The sequence below is a fragment of the Medicago sativa genome, chromosome 4, assembly GCF_051527215.1.
Source record: "Medicago sativa cultivar Bolivia chromosome 4, Bolivia_mono, whole genome shotgun sequence".
NCBI lineage: Eukaryota > Viridiplantae > Streptophyta > Magnoliopsida > Fabales > Fabaceae > Medicago > Medicago sativa.
In genome coordinates this window covers 28,483,302-28,500,934 of record NC_140752.1, presented here as the reverse complement: position 1 = coordinate 28,500,934, position 17,633 = coordinate 28,483,302, and the positions used below count along the sequence as shown (strand labels likewise).

The 17,633-nt window shown below is 36.7% G+C and overlaps 1 long non-coding RNA gene across 1 annotated transcript in view; it reads right to left on the bottom strand.

Annotated features, from left to right (window-relative positions):
• The window catches only part of LOC146927508 (uncharacterized), a 31,702-nt gene extending 15,697 nt beyond the window's left edge, over positions 1-16,005 (bottom strand). The window contains exons 1-2 of the long non-coding RNA XR_015005696.1: positions 15,167-16,005; positions 14,108-14,321 (exon numbers count right to left, since the gene is read on the bottom strand). This is a non-coding gene — a long non-coding RNA (uncharacterized LOC146927508). The remainder of the gene's footprint in view (positions 1-14,107; positions 14,322-15,166) is intronic.
• Positions 16,006-17,633: the final 1,628 nt, after the last annotated feature.

The window sequence follows — 17,633 nt, the reverse complement described above, 5'->3', positions numbered from 1 at the left end:
AGTTTTTGAAAAAAGGTTTTAAAATGAAAGAAAGCCACAGTGGCAAAAGAATATTTGTTTGTGTTTTTTAATATTAAAGAAAATGGACTCAAAATAAATTAGATTGATTGATATTTGATTAAGAAAAGAAAATAAAAAGACGTCACTTGATTTAGGATCAAGGTTTATTTAAGAAAATATTTTTTGTGATTTTTGGTTATTTGCATGTTTTTGTTGTTTTTGAATAATTGAAATAAAATTAAACTAACGGAGCATAAAAATAAAAGCGTAGGTATTCCGTGGTGACGTTGGATCACCACGAAAACCTTTAACCTAATCTAGGAACAAATAAGAGGCATACACACACGCACGCACACTTGCACCTAAGCTATTACAAAAAACCTATTAATACATTCTATGGTCTGCGAGAAAATAAATAAATTACACCAAGCCTATATTTACATTCTAAGTTCCATGCATGAAGTAAATTAAATTACATTAAAGCTAAATTACGTTCTAATAAATAAAAGAAACTAAATTAAAATGTGCAATGCTAAAACTACACTAAAAGCATGAATTATTTGCATCTAAACCTAATATGCAATCTAAATTTGGAAAATAAACAATGATAATTAAAATGCTAATAATAAAAATGAAATGTAACGAATGAAAATAGAATGACCTAAGACGCAGCAAAATTAAAATGCAATAGCGAAAAAAATGCATGAGAGTTAAGCGAGATGTAGTAAAAAAAATGAAATATGCATGCAGGGGGTGTTAACAGTCACAAAGGGGGGTGTAGGAATTGAAAAAGGAAGCCAACTGGGCTTAGAGGGAAGGCTGGGCGTTGGGCTTGAAGGACTGGCTGGGTCGGTTTTTGGAAACGGTTCGGTTCAAGGGAAGAACCGGGTCGGTTTAGGGTCATATATAAATATGTTGTGAACCCATTTCTAATTCATTTCTCACAAGATTTCTCTCTCTTCTCTTAATTCTCTCTGTTCTCTCCCTATCTTCTTCAATACAACTCCGACGGGAATGGGATGGTCGGAAGTAAGTCCGACGCGGCGGTTAGCCGCCATGGACGGCGGCGCCGCCGCTGCTAACGTCCAAAACAACCCTTTTTTTTAAATTTTTTTCGGTTTCTTGCTCCACTCTTCCTCCTCTACACGTTTCTAAAATCAAAATTCCCAATCACCCAACCTAAACTTCTAGATCTAAAGAGAGACAAAATAAGAGAAAAGAGATATTACCTTCTTCTTTCGTTTGGATCTGTGGTGATTTCGCGGTGGTGGTTGTGTCGTGACTGTTTTGGCTTGAATGTTGCTTGCGGCTTCGTGTTGTGACTGGTCCGGATTGTTTGAAACCGTGATTCACAGTTGACTCTTCTCCTTCTATACGTGTGTTGATGTTTGGTTTGCGGTAGTAGTGAACGGCTGAGAATGAGGGTTTCGATTGGCGGTACTAAGTTATGTTTGAATGATGATTAATGGTTATTGATTCTACTGTCAGGGTTCTGTTATGAGTACGACTCGTGATGTTTTTGGGTGTGGGAACCGATTGTATGCCGTGTTCAAAGGGAAAAAAAAGTTTTGCGCAAATGGTTTTGTGTTGTGCGATTGTGAATCGAAAATGGTTTATGCGTGGAAAAAAAATGTCTGTGAAATTGTTGAATTGTGTGGGTTCGTGAGAAATGTTTGCTGGGAAAGTTGTGCGTGGAAATGGTTGCTGCTGGGTAAAATTTTCGGTCCCCTGGTTGTGATTTGAAGGTGTCTTTTTATAGCACAAGGATTGGGATATTAGGGTTTGTTAAAGATGCAGAAAAATTCTGCATTTGGGATGAGGAATGAGCGTTTCACAGCTTGCATATGGGATTGGGATAACAACGAGAAAGTTTCTAGGATTGTGATGCACTTGGACATTTTTTTGGATTTTTTTATCAAATAATAATAACAAATAAAAATGGAAAATAAATATGTACCAAAAAAAAAAAGAAAGAAAAATAAATAATAACAATAATAAAAAAAAAACAAATGCAGACTTGACCTTTGTACTTATCTAAAAAAGTAATAAAATAAAACTAATAAAAAGAAATGATGACTAAAAAAAAAAAACTAAAGGTTCAGTCGTGAAAATAAAAGAGTGAGTCAAAAGCTAATCAAATAGCCTTGATCTCCGAAAAATGACGCGACAGAAATGGCGACTTCACTGGGGAATAACTCCCTAAGAGGGTTGAGCCTAACTTGGTCTTATTTAACTATTGTGCTATAACTTGCTTAAAAAAAACAAAAATAAAAGATGGAAATACGTGTATATCTGTTCATCCTTCTTCTTTCTCCTTTCTAATGTGAGTGGTGAGATAAGTCCTACACCCGGACTTGAGAGAAATTTAAGATAGGACGGTGGTATAATCATAGTGCCTTGCCAAGAGTGAATTTTGGTTTGTGACACATGTGATAACCCCACTCAACTTAGGAATCTTGGAAGTATACTATGTTGGCATGAGTATTCGTGTTTGACATGTTATTTTCAGGTGACTGTCGAAAGTTGAGGACCTTTAGTTACCTTTAACCCCTGTTGGCCTTTTAGGACGTGGTGCGGTGGCTAATCATGAGTAATCTTGGTTTAGTTGACACGCGATACCACACTCAGACAAGACTTTCTTACGAACATTATTGGAACGGAAGTATTTCCGTAACTTAATAGTGTTCGGAAGTGGTTGATAACTCTGGGAACTTGGTAGAACCCGTGATACAGGTACATTTGAAAACCATAGTCCTTACCAATGGCGTTGTTACCCTTGACTCCAACATGTGGACTTAACCTCACCACCATGTATTCTATGTACTTTGAGCATAAACATGCATACATGCATTCATTCATAAAAACTTTTTCTCATCAAAACATCGAAAGACTTAGATAAGTTCTTGTAAACATCGGAGGTGTGGACCTTATAAGAGGGATACCAAGGAATACAGTTTCAAAAGTCTTAAACTAGACCTAAGCTTTGTTGGGGACTTGTCTTTGGCTTTGCTTTTGTTCTTAAGGGAACCGTTTTTAATATCTCAAATTATCAAATGAAACAATGTTCCTTATGATGTTTACAATTACCTTGACAAGTCCTTCGATAAATAAAAATGTGTCTATTTTTGCATAACATCATGCATTTCATAGTCTCAATTCTGAGTCTCACAAGTTTTCCTTCTCCATAAAAGGTCAACCCACCTCAAAAGTGTCATGGCGTCCTCGTCCGAAACCAACTTGCATTTACAACACTAGAGCAATCATAAAGAGAAGATGGAGTTTCTCGAGCAAGAAAATCAATTGCTCCGTGAAGAAATGGCAGCCAAGCAGACTAAAATGGACGAAATGACTGAATTGATGAAGACACTGACGGTTGCCCAAGCACCTCCACCTCCTCCTCCTCCTATCAGGACTCAAGCTGAAACTGTTTCTACTGGCCCTGAATGGATGTTTTGTGCCGATACTCCGGGGTACTCTGCTCCACAACGTTCCGTGCCCTGGTTCCCGCCTCTTACTGCTGGCGAAATACTCCGTCCCATTGCTTGTGAAGCTCAGATGCCTACTCATAAATATGTAGCTCATCTTCCTCCACCTTCCATGAGAGCTCCTCCAGTCGCTATGACCTATTCAGCACCTGTGATACATACCATTCCACAAGATGAAGAACCCATCTACCATTCAGGGGATATGGAAGCCTATGATAGAGTGAATGATTTACAGCAAAAATATGATGAAATTCAGCGAGATATGAGAGCCCTCCATAGGAAGAAAGTGTTTGGAAAGACTGCTTACGATCTCTGTTTGGTGCCGAACATCCAGATACCCCACAAGTTCAAGGTCCCGGATTTTGAGAAGTATAAAGGGAACTCCTGTCCTGAGGAACATCTAACAATGTATGTGAGAAGGATGTCTGCCTATGCCAAGGATGATCCGGTCCTTATCTATTTCTTTCAAGAAAGTTTGGCTAGTCCTGCCTCAAAATGGTACATGAATCTAGACAAAACAAAGATCTGAACTTTCCGTGATCTGTGTGATGCTTTTGTAGAACAATACAGTTACAATGTGGATATGGCTCCAGACCGAAGCGATCTTCAGGCTATGACTCAGGGAGACAAAGAAAAATTCAAGGAATATGCTCAGCGGTGGAGAAATTTAGCTGCCCAGGTCAGCCCGCGTATAGAAGAGAAGGAGATGACCAAACTTTTCTTAAAGACACTCGATCAGTTCTACTACAAGAATATGGTCGGAAGTGCGCCTAAGGACTTTGCTGAGATGGTTGCTAGAGGTGTACAGTTGGAAGAAGGAGTCCGAGAAGGACGATTGATCAATGAAAGTGTCCCCGCTGGAAGTTCAAAGGAGAAAGACCAGGGAGTGAATGTGGTGAAAGGTCAGCAAGTCAATCCACATCACCAGGTTCAAAAAACACCGCAGTATGATCCGATTCCTATGGAATATGCGATTTTGCTTCCACAGTTGCTCGAAAGGAATCTAGTCCAGACCAAGGCGCCACCTCCGGTACCAGCAAGATTACCAGCATGGTATAGACCTGACCTTTTCTGTACCTTCCATCAGGGGGCACCTGGCCATGATATTGAACATTGTAATGCAATGAAGAAGGCAGTTCAGAATTTGATCCGGACCAACCGCCTGACCTTCTAAGACTTAACACAAGGAGTGGTTAACTATAATTGGGTCGCTGTTGAGGTTCCTTCCGCTGCTTTTTGTTCAAATAATGTTTGTTTGTTGCTTTTCGCTTTTCAAAAAAATATCCTTTCGTCCCGCCCGAGATGAAAGTGAACTTGTGTAGGGCTTTTGCTTCATATATTTTCCATCATTAATAAAGAGATCGTTTTGTTCCCAACTTTCATTTTATCTTGTGCTTTTTTTTTGGAAAAATGGTAATACAAAAAACCAAAAAATATAATCATCCTCAAATATCTGCATAATCATAACTTATACTTACTTGTCAAAATCAATAATCAAATCATGCATTAATAAACCTGTTGAACACATTAACCATGTACTCTTTTCCAACTTTGAGTTCCTTGTATCCGAAGCTAAAGAAGAAGGAGAATGAAGAGACTCCCGACGAGATCTCTCCCATACTGGGGCATCTTAGCCGTCGAAGCTGCAAACAAAACATCAAGAAGATTGTCCAGAAGATGGCATTCACTCACAAAGACTGACATGAGATGTTACAGTTGCCTCGCATGGATTTCGTACTTCAGTACACATTTCAACAGGGGCAACCCCCCTCTTTCCCCAATATGCAACATGGAGGTCGTGCTTCCCGTGGAGGTTGAAGTCCCGTCAATAGGAGTTCTGCTAAAATCCAAGCTTGATCAAATTTAAACGCATGACGACCTTGTACAAATATATCAAAAGAGGTTTGAAACAAGCTTCTAACAAAAAGGTTCATCCCCATGAATTTCAATAATGGAACTTTGTACTACTTTCCAACCAGACTCCAGGGGCAAGTGGATGCCTAACTATGAAGGTTCATGTGCAAAAACTTTTACAACTATGGATGGTGACAAACTCACACATCCTATGAATGCCGGTGCAGTCAAGAAATACTCTGTCAAAAAATAAAAGCTCGGTAAGTCGCAAATCTTAAAAAGCGGCTTAGGCAAAAATGAGCGTCTCGGTGGACTGAAAACCCGAAAGGGCGGTCCAGGCAAAATTAGAGACAAAAAAATGATGATTATCCTGATAGATTGAAAACCCGAAAAGGACAATCTATGCAAAAGTTAAGGATCATGACAAAGTAACTGCATCAGTCAGGCACAATCCACTTGGGGCATCTTGACTATCTAAAGACCTCCGATTCGAAGCATCTGCAAACCAAAGACTCGGAACTGGGGCATTCAAAGTTGTCAAGGAGTATAACAGTTATATGTGTTCAATGTACCTTCCCATATATTTACCATTTTCCAAATTTTTCAAAGATCCGTGGAGCCATGCCATTGGTAGGCCACCACTCAATTCATCAAATTCGAGCCTGTGCCCATTTATTTGGAACTCTCATTTATTCTATTTGCAAAATTTCTTCTATTTTTGATGGCAATACTTGAAGCAAAAATTTTCAGAATACAAAAACTTTTTTTTACATCTTTTGAAAAGTATGAACAACAAACGCATTCTCTTTGAACTTGTGAGTAGTCGAAGCGTACATCAGCATCCGCCTCGAGAACGGTTACATTCCAGAAGAGAAACATGTCTAAACACAATGGAGGGGACCTCTGCTTCAAGCAAGATGCTTTCACAGTCAAAAAAAATATATACAAAAAATGATACAAAAAATCAATGCTCGCTAAGTCGAAAAACCTGAAAAGGCAGCTTAGGCAATAGAGAGCGTCCCGGTGGACTGAAAACCCGAAAGGGCGGTCCAGGCAAAAATTAGGGGCACAAAAAAAGAATATACTCCCGGTGGACTGAAAACCCGAAAGGGCGGTCCAGGCAAAAGTTAGGGATTTTCAAAGAAAAATACAAAAATGACTGTCGAAGCATGACAAGGGAAAAGCATTCGGCGCTGATTTACAAATGGCGACTTCTTCCAGGCTGTTGGTTAAACAATGGGCTTTCTCCCCAAAATTCATCGGTTGCTATTCATCAATTGCAACCTTGTGCCGGGTTTTACACCGTCAACGACTTGATTTGTTCACAATAACTTCATCTCCAAGGAAGTTTGCCGAGTGTTTGTACTGCGATGTCAGTCCGACTCCCATCTTACATGTCTTGTCTTGTTTCATCAAGTCATCTGTCATATACAGTCGTACAAGTTACATCCATACATTCATACATCCATTTATACAATCGCACATTCATACAGTAATACTTTCACACATTCATACACTCATGCCTACACAACATATACACAACATCAATTCATACATGATTGCATTAGTCACCAAAATCTTGTGTCGATCGTGTCTCTTCAGTTCGGTCTTTACTTATCATTGCGTCAAGCAGCAAGTTTCTACACATGAACATCTGACATTTACCTTCTTATCCTCAGAAGTGTCATCCCAGTGTGTCTGGTCCAGAGATGTCACTCATTATAAGCCCGGTGGATTCCGACGAACTCTTACAAAGCCCAGTGGATTCTGGCAAACTTTTATCAAAAGCCGAGTGGATTCTCGCAAAAGCCGAGTGGATTCTCGCAAAACTCTTATGAAGCCCAGTGGATTCTGGCCAACTTTTTTCAAAAGCCGAGTGGATTCTCGCATATGTTTATCAAGCCGTGTGGATTCTCGCAAAAGCCGAGTGGATTCTCGCAAAAGCCGAGTGGATTCTCGCAAAAGCCCATTGGATTCTGGCAAACTTTTATCAAAAGCCAAGTGGATTCTCGCAAAAGCCGAGTGGATTCTCGCAAAAGCCCAGTGGATTCTGGCAAACTTTTATCAAAAGCCGAGTGGATTCTCGCAAAAGCCGAGTGGATTCTCGCAAAAGCCGAGTGGATTCTCGCAAAAGCCCAGTGGATTATGGCAAACTTTTATCAAAAGCCGAGTGGATTCTCGCAAAAGCCCAGTGGATTATGGCAAACATTTATCAAAAGCCGAGTGGATTCTCGCAAAAGCCGAGTGGATTCTCGCAAATGTTTATCTTGTGTCAAGTGGCAAGTCCTAAACAACGGACAGCTTGAGTCTACATTTTTATCCTGTGTCAAGTGGCAAGTCCTAAACAACGGACAGCTTGAGTTTACCTTTATCATGTTTCAAGTGGCAAGTCCTAAACAACGGACAACTTGAGTCTACATTTTATCTTGTGTCAAGTGGCAAGTCCTAAACAACGGACAGCTTGAGTTTACCTTTATCATGTTTCAAGTGGCAAGTCCTAAACAACGGACAGCTTGAGTCTACCTTTATCTTGTGTCAAGTGGCAAGTCCTAAACAACGGACAGCTTGAGTCTACATTTTATCTTGTGTCAAGTGGCAAGTCCTAAACAACGGACAGCTTGAGTTTACCTTTATCATGTTTCAAGTGGCAAGTCCTAAACAACGGACAGCTTGAGTCTACCTTTATCTTGTGTCAAGTGGCAAGTCCTAAACAACGGACAGCTTGAGTCTACATTTTATCTTGTGTCAAGTGGCAAGTCCTAAACAACGGACAGCTTGAGTTTACCTTTCATCATGTTCAAGCTGCCAATCCTAAACAACGGACCGCTTGAGTTTACCTGTCGTCACGTTTCAGTTTGAAATCACATTTTATTTTCTTCAGTGTCATCCCCAGCATTAGCTGTTCCAGTGATGTCACCGGTCAATTTCAATTTCAATTTCAGAGGTGTCATCCCCAGCGTTAGCTGTTCCAGTGATGTCACCGGTCAATTTCAATTTCAATAGTGCCGTCCCCAGTTTTATCTGTTCCAGTGACGTCGCTAATCAATTTCAAGTGGCTAGTTCCGACAAAAGGTCAGCTTGAACCCTTTGTTTCAAATAGTGTCATCCCCAACATAGCTGTTCAAGAGATGCCGTTAAAAAGTCTTGTCTTCATTAAACTATCGTCCCAAACCAATACGGTAGTAGACAATCTTTCCCCAGTGAAACTACATTCCCCCTAACGGAGTCGAATCCCATTCTTCAGCGAATTTGGGTATCCCGTTGTTGTTTCTCGTCTCAGTCAGGTCATATTTGTCGTCCTGCATTCATACAAGCATTTCACGAGCATTCATAGCATCTTAGGTCCAAAATTGGTGTACTTTATATTTAAGTCTCTTCAGTCCGATCGAACCGAAGATTTCATCTTCAAATCTTCGGACGAAGAAACTTAAATAGGGGCATCTGTCATACCCCAATTTTTGACCTAAGGTCCCACTGACATGTGTCACGTGACCCTGATCAGTCCCCGACATTTCGGTGAAAATTTCGGCAGAGAGGTATTTTAAAATACCTCATATTTTTGTTCCGAGTCGGGCCCACTTCTCTTTCTTTTTTTAATTATTATTTCCATCTTAATTAATTATCACTTTAGTTTTTTTCTTTTTTTTTTTTTTTTAGTCATCATTTCTTTTTATTAGTTTTATTTTATTACTTTTTTAGATAAGTACAAAGGTCAAGTCTGCATTTGTTTTTTTTTATTATTATTGTTATTATTTATTTTTCTTTCTTTCTTTTTTTGGTACATATTTATTTTCCATTTTTATTTGTTATTATTATTTGATAAAAAAATCCAAAAAAAATGTCCAAGTGCATCACAATCCTAGGAACTTTCTCGTTGTTATCCCAATTCCAAATGCAAGCTGTGAAACGCTCATTCCTCATCCCAAATGCAGAATTTTTCTGCATTTTAACAAACCCTAATATCCCAATCCTTGTGCTATAAAAAGACACCTTCAAATCACAACCAGGGGACCGAAAATTTTACCCAGCAGCAACCATTTCCACGCACAACTTTCCCTGCAAACATTGCTCACGAACCCACACAATTCAACAATTTCACAGACATTTTTTTTCCACGCATAAACCATTTTCGATTCACAATCGCACAACACAAAACCATTTGCGCAAAACTTTTTTTCCCTTTGAACACGGCATACAATCGGTTCCCACACCCAAAAACATCACGAGTCGTACTCATAATAGAACCCTGACAGTAGAATCAATAACCATTAATCATCATTCAAACATAACTTAGTACCACCAATCGAAACCCTCATTCTCAGCCGTTCACTACTACCGCAAACCAAACATCAACACACATATAGAAGGAGAAGAGTCAACTGTGAATCACGGTTTCAAACAATCCGGACCAGTCACAACACGAAGCCGCAAGCAACATTCAAGCCAAAACAGTCACGGCACAACCACCACCGCGAAATCACCACAGATCCAAACGAAAGAAGAAGGTAATATCTCTTTTCTCTTATTTTGTCTCTCTTTAGATCTAGAAGTTTAGGTTGGGTGATTGGGAATTTTGATTTTAGAAACGTGTAGAGGAGGAAGAGTAGAGCAAGAAACCGAAAAAAAATTTAAAAAAAGGGTTGTTTTGGACGTTAGCAGCGGCGGCGCCGCCGTCCATGGCGGCTAACCGCCGCGTCGGACTTACTTCCGACCACCCCATTCCCGTCGGAGTTGTATTGAAGAAGATAGGGAGAGAACAGAGAGAATTAAGAGAAGAGAGAGAAATCTTGTGAGAAATGAATTAGAAATGGGTTCACAACATATTTATATATGACCCTAAACCGACCCGGTTCTTCCCTTGAACCAAACCGTTTCCAAAAACCGACCCAGCCAGTCCTTCAAGCCCAACGCCCAGCCTTCCCTCTAAGCCCAGTTGGCTTCCTTTTTCAATTCCTACACCCCCCTTTGTGACTGTTAACACCCCCTGCATGCATATTTCATTTTTTTTTTACTACATCTCGCTTAACTCTCATGCATTTTTTTCGCTATTGCATTTTAATTTTGCTGCGTCTTAGGTCATTCTATTTTCATTCGTTACATTTCATTTTTATTATTAGCATTTTAATTATCATTGTTTATTTTCCAAATTTAGATTGCATATTAGGTTTAGATGCAAATAATTCATGCTTTTAGTGTAGTTTTAGCATTGCACATTTTAATTTAGTTTCTTTTATTTATTAGAACGTAATTAGGCTTTAATGTAATTTAATTTACTTCATGCATGGAACTTAGAATGTAAATATAGGCTTGGTGTAATTTATTTATTTTCTCGCAGACCATAGAATGTATTAATAGGTTTTTTGTAATAGCTTAGGTGCAAGTGTGCGTGCGTGTGTGTATGCCTCTTATTTGTTCCTAGATTAGGTTAAAGGTTTTCGTGGTGATCCAACGTCACCACGGAATACCTACGCTTTTATTTTTATGCTCCGTTAGTTTAATTTTATTTCAATTATTCAAAAACAACAAAAACATGCAAATAACCAAAAATCACAAAAAATATTTTCTTAAATAAACCTTGATCCTAAATCAAGTGACGTCTTTTTATTTTCTTTTCTTAATCAAATATCAATCAATCTAATTTATTTTGAGTCCATTTTCTTTAATATTAAAAAACACAAACAAATATTCTTTTGCCACTGTGGCTTTCTTTCATTTTAAAACCTTTTTTCAAAAACTAATAAAAAACACTCAACCAATCAAACGTCGATTTCTACCCCGAACTACGAGGTTTTGATCCCTCACGAATACGTAGGCAGAGGACACTTGTCCTTCCAAATCAATAAAATGTAGATAATTAGGTCTTCCTTTTTTTTAATCATTTCAAATTATTTCTTCAAAAATAAGTAAGTTATAGCACATTATTTAAATAAAACCAAGAGGTTCCCGTAGAGTACTACGGACATAAAGGGTGCTAACACCTTCCCTTTATGTAACTAACCCCCGAACCCGAAATCTTTTCAAAATGGGGTGTTTGAACTTTTTTCCCCTTTTCTTAAAAAAAAAAAAATTAAATGTTCAGTCGTGAAAATAAAAGAGTGAGTCAAAAGCTAATCAAATAGCCTTGATCTCCGAAAAATGACGCGACATTGCTATACCCATGTCTTGTTTTATTGTGAAAATCTCCAATGAGAAAAGCACTCGGTTGCAATCCTTGAGCAAATGTATGAATAGGTATTTTAAGGAACACGTTCTAACTTTAGTGTTAACTTAGACCCTTTAAAGTCTTAAGAGTAAAAGTAGTATAAGTTTGTGTGGGAAATTAATCAATGTTCTTAATTGTTATATTCTTGAATTGTAAAAAGTTGTAATGGGACGGGAGAATGGCACCAACATGTGGGGGAAAGGACAATCCCTAACTTCCTAATTGTGGTGGTGACTCCCTAATTTGAACTTAAAGTGAAACAAATTCATCAATGCTAGGGGGAAAGGACAATTACATCCAAAAAGACTTCCTACGCGGAGATGAAACAAATAATAATTTTGCAGCACTGCTTAGGGTGATTTTGAATCTAGGGGGAAAGGACAATTACATCCGAGAAGACTTTCTACAAGGATAGATAGCCCCTAAGCATCTGCAGCCCCTTGTGCTTAATTGTTAATCTAATCTAATTTTAACTTAAATTCCTATCACTCTTATATGAAATGAAGAAAGGACTTTCCTAGGTTACTTTAGCACTAAGGATAGAACCTATTCCTCATAATATCTGTCTTATACAGGAGCAATAAAAGGGTTGGACTGCACACACACACTCACTTGAGACTTGATGTTGGGTAGAATAGGTTCATGAGAAGCATTTGAAATTGTAATTAGTGTACTTGAAGCAAAGCCTTTCTTTTGAGACATGTGTTCTTAATATTGCCATAATAATCTTTTGTTGCTGCTATGTCTGTTGCCTTTTGCTTGAGGACAAGCAAAGATTCAAGTGTGGGGGAGTTTGATGAGTCATAGATTAGTATATTTTAATGCTTTATTTAGTTTAGTTTTAAATAAGATTTGATTTAATTATATTGCATTTTATTTCCTTTTAGAATATTTTACTTTAAATTGTCTTTTATTTTATTTTAGGAACGAATATATGGTGGAAGGTGTCTTGGAGCAAAATAAAGAGGACTGGAGCAAATACAGTGCGAAAATACAAAGATACGGAACAAAAATATGTTCCCACCAAGTCAGAAGCTTGGCACGGCCAGTGCCAACATGTGGCACGGCCGTGCCACCTCCAAAAGCCCCTTTTGCTGCTTTTTCTTCGGGCCCAAGTTACCCTGTTGCAGCTTTACTGTTTTACCCTTTTAGTTGCTTAGTTTCTAAGTCGATTGTAAAGCTATAAATAGAGTAGCTCTCCACCATAAACATTCATCCTTTACTTATTTCAAGTATTATTTCAATAAAAAGTCTTTATTTCCTTTTTACTTTCTTTGCAATTTATTTTACTGTTTATCTCTCTTCTTCCCCCATGTCTACGATGAACATGAGTGAGTAGACTTCTTCGTCTTGGGATTGTTGGGGAGTCTAATGACTCAATCCTAAACAAAACAAGCCTAAACCCTAATTTCTATGTAACCCTAATTTCTAATCTAGATTCACCGTCTTAACGTGGATTAACAATTATCAAACTGTGGAAGCGAAAGCGGAGGGTTTGATAATCGTTAATCCATCATCCCAAACATCAATTCATAAAGCGAGAGCGGAGTCTTAATGTTGGAACAAGTGAATCTAGACAATAATTGCAAAACAGTGAAATAGTCTTTGCAATTATTGAGACAAAGAGTAGTTTCAATCCTCTATGCATATTCTAGTAATCATGTCAGCGAAATAGGCTTGGTTGCTAGAAGTAAACCCTCACCGGACTTTCATCGGAAAGGTGAGGGGCTAAAGGAAACCGGTCTTTAGAAATTAGTGTGTAAACCATGAAATTAGATGTTTAGGTCTTGTCTAGTGAAGGATTTGTCATTATGATGAACCAATGATCCCGAGGCCCTTTATTATTATTGTTTTTACCTTCAGCAATAAAACTCCCTTTTTCTAACTTTCTCTCCTCTAATCATTCACTAAAAGTTAATTAAGTTGAACAACTCCCTAGCGGAACGATACTCTTACTTACTACTATTACTTCGATAGGTCGTGCACTTGCGGTTTGGCCCTATCAACCACCAATAAAAGCATCTTGAGAACTAATAGTGGAAGTACTCATTGGTCCAGCCTCCAATTTCCTTTTTCAGTTTTCATACTTCTGAAACTACTTGTCAACAACAATAACCATAGACGCAGCTCCCAGAACAAAATAAAAATTAGTCTTCTTAAGAGAAAATTCAGATTCCATCATGGCGTAATATGGGCTAAAATAGAGGACTTTATTAAAATAATGAGCTGAATTAAAATAGGTGAAAATGAATCAATATGAAGAATTAAATAGCATAATGAGAAGGAGAGAGGGCGTAGCAGATTTTCAAAAAGTAACAGCTAGCATATATGCAGCCAACACAATTCAAGGAGTCAATGAATATGTAACCACAAGCATTGATACAGCCACCTTAAATCAAAACAAATTAAATTGCAACATTTTCTTTGCATAAATCAGCCACCTGTGATTAATTAGTTCACTATTCCGTGTTTGTAAGAATTCATAATTGCATCCTATTACCTATATACAGGGGGAGCAAATGTTGAAGGGAATTAGATGAATTTTGATAAATAAATAAAAACTCACATTGTGTGAAATTGAGAGCATTGCTCTTTTGGGTTCTAGACTGGACCAAATATAGATCTTATCAAAAAACCAAGTTTCTTGTGGCAATCCTCTAACTTTGGCTTATCATTATTTCACGGATTAGAAGAGAGTGTTGCTCCCCTTTTTTTTGTGTTTGTTCAATTCTGCCCCAAAATCATTCTCTTTCAAAAATAATCCATTTTCATACTAAATCCTGTCCAACATAGCATACAAGCTTTGAAATTAGAAGTGTCCTTTTTCTCATCAATATGTCATTCATATATGTATCACAATAACATTGTCAATAACAAACAAATCGATAAAAAACAAATCTTGAAATAAAAAATAAAAAAAAACAATCATCATTGTACAGTATACCCTAAGACAAGTTATCAATCATCATTGTCACACTGAAAATAACAAATAAATCTTGAAATAAAAAAATAACAATCAAATCGATAAAAAAATCTTCAATAAACAAAAAGAAAAGGTTAATGATATGACCCACCCACAAGTTATCTAGGGAAAAACATATAAACCTTGTTGATCGTCCCATTCTCAATCAGGACATTATTGATCTTTTACAGAGAGAATAAAGTGCTTCAATTCCACTTACATTAATTGTATATAGAAGCAAAACAAACATGTCACTAAGACACAGACATGTTAAACTAGCTTATTGTCATTGGTATACCGAAGCACAACTATGTTCTTCAACACACTTAAACTAACTCAGGTGAATTTGTTACTATTAATGAGTATATGTAGGGCTAGGTTGTTATAGTTCATTTGAGAATTGAGATTCATAACATACTTAAACAAACTTAACTTATTTTTTTACTATTGTCTAAACTAATTCCTATACTTATAAGATAAGAGAAAGTAATATGGGGTCTTGGCCAGTAAAAAGGCTAGACAATGATATATTAATGGCCATGGGGAAATTAATTAGATTTCCTAAAAGATATCAAACAATTCTTTGGATGCAACAAAAATCAACTCAACAACCCATTTACCAGCTCAAAAAAAAAAATTCTAAAGATATAACCATATAAATACCTTCTCAAAGAGTTCAGACCACTCTTGACTATCCTCGAAATCTACTTTCGTCCCATCAACATCGTCCAATCAACCAAGAGTCTCAATCATTTCACTTTTGCAGCAGCTATCTCAAACTTACATGAGTTATTATTATTTCAAGATCCATGAAATAGGATCTCAGCCAAAAAACACAAATAAGAGAAAAAAAAATCACTTTGAAACAATTTACAATTCACCATATTGATCATATTCATAATCGAACATTGTTATTATTAATTTCATTCAAATTGGTGGCTAGGTATGCTCAACCATAATCAAATGAAGTACATGTATATCACAATATTGAACAACATAGACAACAAAACCAAAATAAACATTTTCATCAATATTTGAAGAAAAAAATCGAACAACAATAGTCATCACACCAGATAGAAAAACAATTTGCAACTCACCAATACCAGATAGAAAAACAAAGAAAATCCAACACAGTCTAAATTAGATAAAGTAAAAACCTAAAACTCTATATTGAACAGACAATAAAAGCAATAATCACAGCAAATAATGGTCAGTCCCACATCACTTATTAGTTATGATTACAATTATGAGCTAAACAAGTTCATCCAGTCATAAACAAGTCATAGAAGCAATCTGAAACATAGTAACTTAGAAAATACACTTAATTTTCGCATCCATCTACCATTAGCCTAACAATACAGAAAAAAGAAAAAAAAACCTAATTTGATCAAACAATACCAAAAATAAAAGCCAATGAAAATACCCAAAAATACCTGAAGAGTAATAATTGTGTAAATGAGAGCCAGAATAATGATGATTCTATACTGAACAGCGGCAGCAAGAAAAAAGATAGCAGCAAACGATAATACCTTCTTGAATAAAAGAAAACCGGTGTCAAAGAGAGAAACCAAATACAGGAGAAACTCTTTAAATTAATACTCGGTAAATTAATAAACTCTCTAAAATAATAAATTTGTCCGGTTCCGACTTGGGTCAATGTAAAAAATTGAAAAACTCGATAAAATAATAAGATAATAATTTTTCGGGAGATCCCTTTATAATTTTTCCCAAGAAAATCATAAATTAATAATTCATAGAAACTGAAAAAAAAAATATATATTAAGAATACATTGAACACATTTGTTCCTCTTGTTTACATTTACTGTACTTCAAAAGTCATTTGGTTTCCAATGCATATGAACACATTAGTTACTAATTTACGTTGAGTCTCAAGGTTCGCTGCAACGTAATTCTAAGAGGCATAGACTAATTTGCCTTTTTGTTTGGTATGTACAGTATAATTACTTAAAAACTCTTTAAATTAATAATTATTAATTTATCGATAAATTAATAACTCTCTAAATTAATAAATTTCTCCGGTCCTGACATTATTAATTTATAGAGTTTTAACTGTAACCGTAAACTGCCGAAGGGGTTAATAGTGTTTTTCACCCTGTAATATATGTCATATCCGGTTTACGCCCCTATAAAAAATTTTGTTTGATTTGCATCCTCGTAAAAAAAAAAAATCCAGAATACCCCCTCCTCCCCCTTCCAACTCAGCAAATTCGTTTACGTGACGCTGATTTGGCATTTTTTTAATTGACCACGTGTAAAAAAAATTCCACATCAGATTTTATTTTTAAAATATTTGAAAATTAATTTAAAAAATAAAAAAAACATAAAAATATTCAGATTTTTTTCCAAAAATTTTAAATATCGATTTTTTTAAAAAAATCAAAAAATACGCTAAGGTTAATACTACAACTAAACTATAAAGTATCGATACAAACACAAGCATCTAATAGGACACCAACACGTAGACACCGGTAGTAATTTGATAAAATAGAAGTGAATTTTTTTCTTTCTAAAAACTCGATATCCGACCCAAGGACCGACTAATCCGAGGGGTTCAATCCAACCGTCCATTAGTGGGGGGCCATTTAAATCCAGAGCTTAGCGAAGTTTTGTATGGACTAGCCCACCGAAATTGACAATGGGTGAATTGAACCCGAAAACCTTGTGAGGGGCACAATCCAAAGTCAGAAGCCAACACCACTACGCCAACGCAAGTAATTGTGACCTTGATAAAATATAAGTGATTGTTATTGTATGAAAGCGCAAGTGTAATAGTTGTATCGATGTCAGGCACTTACACGTCGTTCAATCTCAAGCATTAGTGCTACATAGCAGTTAAGCATAGATGCAAGATACAATGAGACAATTTATAATATACTCACTAGTATTTTCCTTACCATTTTCTTTAACCAGTTCTGAAACTAAATTTAGCATTTTCAAGTTTTTAACAGGTAAGCAGACATTTTGTTTTAACAGGTAAGCAGACATTTTGGTATATGAATGTGTGAGGCGTTGTAATTACAATCTCTAAATGTATCAAAATTGCAAATACATCCTTAAGTGCTACTTTTGTTTGTAATTTTATGGACTAAAATGACTAACAAAAATCACA